We start from the raw sequence: 9,705 nt of genomic DNA, 5'->3' as shown, positions 1-9,705 counted from the left end.
TTCCCCCCATACCTCCCCTCCACCCGGTTCCCACCCCACCTTCTGCCCTTACCTCCCCACCACTGTCCTCATCCATAGGTGTACGATTTTTGTCCAGTCTCTTCCTGAACCCCCCATACCCATTTCCCCCTGAGAATTATCAGTCCACTCCCTTTCTATGCCACTGATTCTATTATATTCACCAGTTTATTCTGTTCCTCAGGTTTTTAATTCACTTGATTTTTAGGTTCACTTGTTGATAGATATGTATTTGTTGTTCATAATTTTTATCTTTACTTTTTTCTTCTTCCTCTTCTTTAAGAATACCTTTCAGCATTTCATATAATACTGGTTTGGTGGTGATGAACTCCTTTAGCTTTTTCTTATCTGTGAAGCTCTTTATCTGCCCTTCAATTCTGAATGATAGCTTTGCTGGGTAGAGTAATCTTGGTTGTAGGTTCTTGCTATTCATCACTTTGAAAATTTCTTGCCACTGCCGTCTGGCCTGCATAGTTTCTGTTGAGAAATCAGCTGACAATCGTATGGGTGCTCCCTTGTAGGTAATTGACTGTTTTTCTCTTGCTGCTTTTAATATTCTCTCTTTGTCTTTTGCTCTTGGCATTTTAATTATGATGTATCTTGGTGTGGTCCTCTTTGGATTCCTTTTGTTTGGGGTTCTGTGAGCTTCCTGGACTTGTAAGTCTATTTCTTTCACCAGGTGGGGGAAGTTTTCAGTCATTATTTCTTCAAATAGGTTTTCAATATCTTGTTCTCTCTCTTCTTCTGGCACCCCCATAATTTGGATGCTGGTACGCTTGATGTTGTCCCAGAGGCTTCTTACACTATCTTCAACTTTTTGGATTTTTTTTTCTTTTTGCTTTTTCGGTTGAGTGTTTTTTGCTTCTTTGTATTTCAATTCTTTGACTTGATTCTTGTGTTCCTCTAGTCTGTTGTTGGGTCTCTGTATAATATTTTTTATTTCAGTCAGTGTATGTTTAATTTCTAGTTGGTCCTTTTTCATATCTTCGAGGGTCTCGTTATATTTATCGGCCTTTTCTAGGATATTCTTGAAAAGCCTTATAACCGTGGTTTTGAATTCTATATCCAGTTGTTTGTTTTCCTCCATTTCTTTCGTTTGTGATCTGTTTCTTTGTCGCCGCATTTTCACTGCTTCTCTTAGTTGGTAGGGTATCCTTGTGTGCTAGGTTTCCTATATGGCCCAGTGGGTCGGCTTCCCCAGTTAACCTGAGGTGGATACTCTTGGTGCACCCCTTTGTGGACTGTGTGTAAAGCCTTGTTGTAGTTAAGTTTTGATTGTTTTTGGTATCACTGGGAGGAATTGACCTCCAGGCCAGTTGGCTGTGAGGATCAGCTGTGTCTATGCTGGAAGAAGTTCGGTACTGGAGACCCTTATAGGATTAGACTTGCCAAATTGCAAAAGCCTCTGTGCTCAGCTTGGATGGGGTGGAGTCTCAGGGCGGAGCAGACAGTCTTGGCTTCCCGTCAACCTTGCCCTTGTGCGCGTGCCTCCAGACTTCTGCCTTCCCCGGCTCCCGAATCTCCGCCCGAGAGTCCAGATTCCCCCTGCAAGAGCGTGGGTCCCCAGGGGCTCGCCTGGAACTGGAGTTCAGTGCAGTCAGAACTGGGGCTCAGTGCAGTCAGGAGCTTCTGACTCCCTTCTGCTAGGGAAAGCCTGTGGCAACCTCCGCAGCCTTTGTTCACACTGGCTCGCGCGCCTCCCCCAGGTCTCCCCCGGGTCTCCAAGTGTCCGTGTGCCTTTCTCTCTACCTGACAGTCCAGACTCCCCCTGTATGAGCCTGAGTCCACGGGGTTTCACCCTGAACTGGGGTTCAGTGTAGTCGGGGGCTTCTTTCCCCCTCCTGCCAGAGAAAGTCAGCCAGGCTCTCAGCCGCCCTTCCTCTCTGCGCGCACAAAGACCCTTTGCTGTTCCTCCAATTCTCTGTGAGCTTTTCTCTTTCCTTCTAGTTGTAGAATTTCCAGTCAGCCAGCTTTCCTGTGGTTCTGGATGGTGTCCGTTCTGTCTTTTAGTTGTAGTTTTGAAATTGTTGTGCGAGGCAGAAGTTTAGGTGCTTACCTATGCCGCCATCTTGGTTTCTTGAACTCCTAAGTTTTGATAAAGCATGACCCACACCTTTTCATGGATCTAATGCTAAGCAGCAAGCCTATTATTCCAGGCTCTCTGCTCTGGTGGGTCTTCACTCTGCATGAGTACTGTGACCACTGAACTTCTAGCACGCCTCCACCAGAAAAAGGACTCAACATGGAACCACACCTACTTCACTCCCCCAGACCTCTATGCCTGATCTTTGCTATGTCCCTTAAACCTTATACTTGCAGACTCAGCAAGAGACTGACCTTAAGCCAATTCCAATTCCACATTCTTGTCAACTTCTAATCCAGACATCTTTATGCAATATTTTACTTCTAAGTACATTCCAACTAATAAATGACACAGGAATGATGGAGTTAGAATACCAACAGTTTGCAAACCCTAATAAAATAACACATCTAAGAAATGGTTCTGTGGATAAATGCACAAAAACAGACATTGCCAATGATTATGTGCCTCTGGTAGAAATATTTTGCACCAACTAAGAAGCCACCTTGAAATATAAAACTGTTAGTGTTTCTCATCCAATCTATAGATATAACTACCAGCATGTAGGAAATACAGGGAATAAAGAAACATGTTAAACCATCAGAAAATAAACATCAATATACATTTGGGGAGATAAACAATCTTGTTTCATCACCATAAACATGGCAAGAAATGAAAAGAGAAAATGAGACGTAACAGATGAAATACAAGTGACTTCGGAAACAATTGTAACACATGAGCCATAAATAACATTGATCTTATGTTTGGGAGTTGGCTAGGGATTGATTGTTGCTTTTCACTACAAATCTTTCCAGTCAGCAGGATATTTGAACATAATGCTGTGAATGATAAAAATCACACAAAAATTCCTACAACTATAAATAATAAATGAATTTCAAGCAAGACAAATATGAGGTCACATTGATGTTATAGTGAAAGGAGGGGCTAGAATGCAGTGAGAAGTATGAGAGATTGAGGCAGGAATTCACAGTCTGAGTGCTGAGCCAGAACTGCCTCACTGACCTGCTCAGATTTCTCTTTCCATCTTGGACAGGCAAGGTTAAGTTCCAAATGAGAATGGAGCCCTCTGAGGCTACCAAGGGGGCAAAAACTACCTAATTTAGGGTAAGAGTCTCTGCTTATAGTTCCAAGCTCTATTTATAATTATTTTCATTAGTTCACTTTTATTGAATTTGTTGGGGTTACATTGGTCAATAAAATTATATAGGTTTCAAATGTACAGTTCTGTCATACATCATCTGCACATTGCACTGTGCATTCACCGTCCAAAATTTCATCTTCTTCCATCAGCATTTATCCTGTGTTTACTCTCTTCCACCTCCCTCGCCCGCCCCCCCCCCTCCGCCCGCTCCCGCTCTTCAGCATTCCCTCTGGTAATCACCATATTGCTGTCTGTGTCCATGGGTTTGTTTGTTTTTTATCTTACTCCCTTCACTGATTCATTAGCTATTGTTCTAATATCTTTCCCTCATTATTTTCTCAACCTAACTCATTACTTGCCTACTGGTGCTGGTCTCTGCTCTGTCCTGATTTCCCAAACTTATAAGCTATCTTTCACAGGATGTTGTTGCTCATGTAGTCACACAACAGAAGTTTTCTAAATGTTGGCATAATAGAGTGAATGATTATTTCAATACCTAATACAGCCGGGACAATGACACTTACGGTAAGGCATTTATATTGTTAAATGTTTTATGGCTATTCCTGATAACAGGCTTTCCCTCTGCTGTCTTTATTCCCAGTTCTTCTGCTAACACACACACACACCCACCGATACACACACACCATGTGGCTCAGGTCTCTCATTCTGCTCTCCTTTTTTTTTATTTCTGGTCACTCTCACGTTGCTCCCCTTTTTCCCATTTCTATTTCAAATATTATTGGAAAGCAAAAATTCTTCCCATTTTATTTTATAGAAGAATTAAAATTATTGGATCATTTATTGTTTAAGCAGCATAAAGCAAAGGCAGAGAGTTTGGGAGACCATTAACAGGGTCAATTCTTTGCCATCATCACTTTCCCAGGAGTTGTAGAATGAAGTAGAAAGTGATTCTGTCAATCATATGATATAAGCACCACCAATACTCTCAAAGAAAAAATGGCTAAGTTCACTTTTCTGGTGGGACAAAAATATAAAACATCTTTTATTTAATCTTTGAAAAAACTTACTGAGGTAGTTATTGCTGTACCATTTTAAGTAAATGAAGATATTCAAGTTCAAAGAGATGACGTGATGTCCTCAAAGGCACCCACAATGCAGGTGGATCATCCCAGAAAGTGTCATTAGCACCCACTGATTCATATAGTAACCACCCATTCTCTATTCGACCCTATGGGTGCTGGCTTCTGGCCTTAGTTTTCTATTGAACCTTCCCCTAATGCTTCTTTACGGCCTGTTGATTCTTAAATCCCGATTTTTTTCTCAGTGATCATGGTTGTCAAAGCGTGTGATTTCTTGACTTTTTGTCTTTTAGCTGCATTGTTGGCAGAAGTTCCTATTGTAGTTTGTTGACTTTTGGCCATTCTTCTGTTTCATTTGGATCCCCTGGGGTTCAGGGAGCAGAGGAAGTGCATGCCCACAAACCCACATCTCCTTCAGTCTCACCAAATCAAGACCTGTTTTATTTACTATCCTTGACTAATCAATCCTAGAAGCATTGCATGAGATTATACAGTATGTCCCTGTACCACCCAACCTACAATCACGAAATAAATTGCTCTGATGCTGTTATATTCCATAAGGTCTGCACTTTTATCCTGTTTCATATGTTTTTAAAATAAATACCAAAAGATGGTAGATTTTTTTATAATTGGCAAAGATAAACCTGATTCAAAATTCTAAAATCTGAATGTTGTATATAGGAGTCAGTATGATACTGATTCATTGTAATGACACCAAATTACACCATACGTGCAGAATTTTATTTCTGAGTTATTACAAATATACTTTTTCTGGTTTTGTTTTCATTGATTTTTTTTTTTTACCATTTCATCATTTAATGTGTTGCATTGTTGTGGGTCAGTCTAAGTTATTATTTGACTTAATTTTTTTTTGTTTTATAAAGTACTTAAATTTTTGCTTTTTCCTTTGTGGTAAAATAAACATAACATAAAATTTACAATTTTAACTATTGTTTAGTTTACAGTTTAGTGGCATTAAGTATATGGACATTGGTGGGCCCATACTTCTCTAGAGTTTTTTTTCATTTTCTGTAACTGAAACTCTGTACCCATTTGTTGGAACCACACCAGAGTCTCCGGATAGTCAAGGCTAATTAGAGTGTGGAGGCCTTGTTGTTAGTGTGCTGAATTGCCAAGGCTACTCTGAACATGGGAATCTTAATCAAATGTTCAAGGCTAGATCCATAAGCAAGCACAACAATCTCATGGTCGCTGTGCCCTTCTATAATCCAAATGATTGATGTCATTGTTGGCTAGAGGCCTCTTTTGTCTAAGTAGTAATATACATGTTGTTAACCAGCTAGTGGGCTAGGGGAAAAGGCTAGAGAGCTCAAACAGAGTTGAGAGCTGGTACGATGTAAGGCTAAGAGCCCATAGAGAGCACAGATATAGCTACTATGTTAACCAACCATTGTGCTGGGTAGGGGAGACAGGAGAAGCTGCTGAGCCAGAGAGCTCAGATACCACTACAATGTGCATCTAGACACAGCGTGTGGCTGCTCAGAAAATAGCTGTAGATACAGGGGCTATTAGAGGTGCTGCTGCTTTGTGGGAAAGCTGTATTTATCAGCCAGTGTACGGCTGCCTGATTGGGACACTGTTATGAAGAAATGTTTTATCTGATGGCCAATGGCCACTGGCTTCTGCAGTAAAGATTCATTCTTATACACCTACAACTTCTCATGACTTCTCCATCTAAGACCCAGTGTCCAAGATGGTGCAGGCCCTAGACAGAGGGGCTCAGACTCAACAGTTAGTGTAGCGAGTAGGGTTCGAGAAGGAACCTACTCTGGCATAGTTGGGAAGAATTTAGAAGACTACATGGACTTAGAACAGCAGTGCTGTGCAGTGCTCTTGCTGTCTCTGACACCATCAAACAAAAAAACAATTTCCTCCTCCTACCAGATCCCACCAACCACTATTGTATTTTCTATCTCCATAAATCTGACAACTCTAGTTACTTTATATAAATGGAAACATGCAGTATCCTCTGCGGCTGGCTGATTTTTCTTAGCCAAATGTCCTCAAGTTAAGCCATGTTATACCACGTGTCTGAATTTGCTTCCTTTTAAAGGTGAATAATATTCTGTCATATGCGTATGTCACATTTTGTTTATCCATTCAGCTACTGATGGACACTGGATTGCTTTCACCTTTACGCTATTGTAAATGGACACTAGATGCTTTCAATCCTTTTGGCTACATACCAGAAGTGGGATTACTAAATCATAAATGCTAATTCTATCTTTAATTTTTTGAGGATCCACACTGTTTTCCACTGTGGCTGCACCATTTTATGTTTCCAGCAGCAGTGCACAGGGATTTCAGTTTCTCCACATCCTTGACAGCACTTGTTATTTTCTGTTGTATTGGTAGTAGCCATCCTAATGGGTGTGAGATGACATCTCATTGTGGTTTTGATTTGTATTTTCCTAAAGATTTGTAATGTTGAGTATCTTCTCATAAGTTTGTCGGCCATTTGTATACCTTCTTGGAAAAAATATCTATTAAAATCCTTTGTTAATTTAAAATCAGGTTGTTTGTTTTTGTTGTTCTTGAGGTTTTATTATTTTAGTTGACTTATTGTATTTTAGGAGTTCTCTTTATAAATTGGGTATTAACACTTTATTAGATATATGACTTGCACATATTTTCTCCCATTCTATGTACTTTTGATGTACAAATTTTAAAATTTTGATGTAGCCCAATGTTTTTAATTTTGTTGCCTGTGCTTTTAGTATCATATCCAAGAAATAACTGCTAAATCCAATGATACAAAGTCTCCCCATATGTTTACTTCTAAGTATTTTGTTGTTTTAGCTCTTGCATTTTTGTATTGATTTATTTTGAGTCAAGTTAGTGTATGGAGTATGGTAGGGTCCAACTTCATTCCTTTACCTGTGGGTACCCAGTTTTCCTATCCAGCACCATTTGTTGAAAAGACTGCCATTTCCCCCACTGAATGGTCTTCGTGCCTTTGTTGAAAATCATTTGACTACATATGGAAAGGTTTCTTTCTGAGCTATGTGTTCTGCTCCATTGGTCTATATGTCTGTGTTTATTTTAGTATACCACACTGTTTAGATTATTGTGGTTTTATAACAGTTTTTGTATTCACCAAGTGTGGACCCTCCAACTTGTTCTGTTCTTTAAAATATATTTTTATTGATTTCAGAGAAGAAGGGAGAGGGATAGAGAAATAGAAACATCAATAATGAGAAAGAATCATTGATCAGTTGCCTCCTGCACGCCCCACACTGGGGATCGAGCCTGCAACCCAGGCATGTGCCCCAATCAGGAATCGAATAGTGATCTCCTGGTTCATAGGTCAACGCTCAATCACTGAGAGTGACATGGAATATGGATGTGATGCCTGGAGATACAGAAGCCATTTGTAGTCATGAAGACAAAAGGACAACAGATCTGAAAGATGGAAGGAGCAAGGACATCAGCCTTGGACAGCTCACTGCAGTTATGTTACATAAGAAAAATAAACAACTCACCTACTAGAGTCATTCTTATTTGAAGCTGAATGCCACCTCAATTAATGGTTTCAGTATTCAATTTTATTAAAATTAGAAAAAAGTACAACTTAAACAGAGTAGTGTTGTGGAGGGAACGCGAGTGAACGACCACTGGAGTCCAAACCAAATTAAAATTAGGGAGCCTTTATTAGCCAGCCGGCCAGCCAGCCAGCCAGCCGGCGACTGCTCTGCCTTTCTCCATGCAGGGAATCCAGAGAGCAGCCCCGACCCTTTGTGCAGGACCACTTTTAAGCACATTAACCACATCCTGTTTTTGTAGAGCAGGCAATTTAAGACAAAACAGTTTTTCCCAAGCAACGTCAGAGTCATGCCATTGACGACCATGTTATTCACAGGGTCATCCTGTTTTTCAGAAAGCTGACAATGTTCTATGAAAGAAGGCCTATGTGCTGGGAAGGGGCCATGAGACCATATTTCAAGGCCTGGCCTGATGTCAGCACTGACAACTCTATCTGGGGCATAGTCCACGGCCTCTCTGGAATGGTAGTAGTAAGCATGCTCAAAAATTCCCACTCTCTAACAGTAGGAGTAAGCAGATAACAGAAATTAATGTAGGAAATGAAGAAACAATAAGGATACACATAAAACATTTAAAAATGAAGCCAGGCCCTAGCCAGTTTGGCTCAGTGTATAGTGCACTGGCCTGTGGACTGAAGGGTCCCTGGTTTGATTCTGGTCAAGGGCACTTACCTGGGTTGCAGGCTGTATCCCCAACCCTGGTTGGGGTGCATGTGGGAGGCAACCAATTGATGTCTCTCTCATGTGGATGTTTCTCTCTCTCTCTGTCTCTCCTCCTCCCTTCCACTCTCTCTAAAAATCAATGGAAAAATATCCTTGGGTGAGAATTAACAAAACAATGAAGTCAGTAAATGAAGCAAGTATCTAGCAAGCTTTACTTTTTTACAGAATGAGAGAATAAAACAAAACTGTCTGAATCCTTCAAACTTCTAAGTGACCAATTCAGATTTTGGAAGTACACGTTAGTAGACCATAGCTTATCTTTGAGACTCTCTTACTATCCACATGAGAAGACAAGTTCTGAGCTGAAACTCCACACCTCCTGATTGGTGAGACAGGGTCTGGAGAGTTAAAAGGTTGATGGCATCAAATGGTGAATTCTGATGGCTCATACATATTGGGTTCTAACTTATTGACTGTGTTATATTGACCTTATTTAAATTGCCTCAAGTATTTATGGGAAACTGTGGGTCATAGATAAATGCTGTGTAATCATTATCACTATACATTTTCAGAACTTTTTCATTGTGCAAATAGAAACTTTATACCCATTAAGCAGTAAGTCTCCATTCCTCCTTCTCCTAGCCTGTGGTAACCTCTCTTCTACTTCCTGTCTTTATGAATTTGCCTATTGTACATCATATAAGTGGAATCATGTAATATTTGTCCTTCTTTATCTGTCTTATTTCACTTAGCATAATGTTCTCAAGGTTCATTCATGTTATAGCATGTATCAGAACTTCCTTTTTATGGCTGAATAATATTCCATTGTATGTATATACCACATTTTGTTTAGCCACTCATCTGTTTATGGACAGGTGGGTTGTTTTATTTTTTTTCTATTATGAATAATGTTGCTGTGAACATTGTTGTACAATTATCTGTTAGAGTTCATAATTTTAATTCTTTGGGTATATACCTAGGTGTGGACTTGCTAGATCATATGGTAATTCTATGTATAACTTTTTGAGGAATTGCCAAACTGTTTTCCTCAGCAGCTGTACCATCTTACATTCCCACCAGCATGTACAAAGGTTTCAATTTCTCCACATTCTCATCAACACTTATATCTGTTTTTTATTTTAAAACGTTGACCATCCAAGTGGGTATAAGAAATCTCAC

Source organism: Plecotus auritus (assembly GCF_963455305.1).
Source record: "Plecotus auritus genome assembly, chromosome: 7".
Taxonomy (NCBI): Eukaryota; Metazoa; Chordata; class Mammalia; order Chiroptera; family Vespertilionidae; genus Plecotus; species Plecotus auritus.
Note: the sequence above shows the minus strand (reverse complement) of the source record.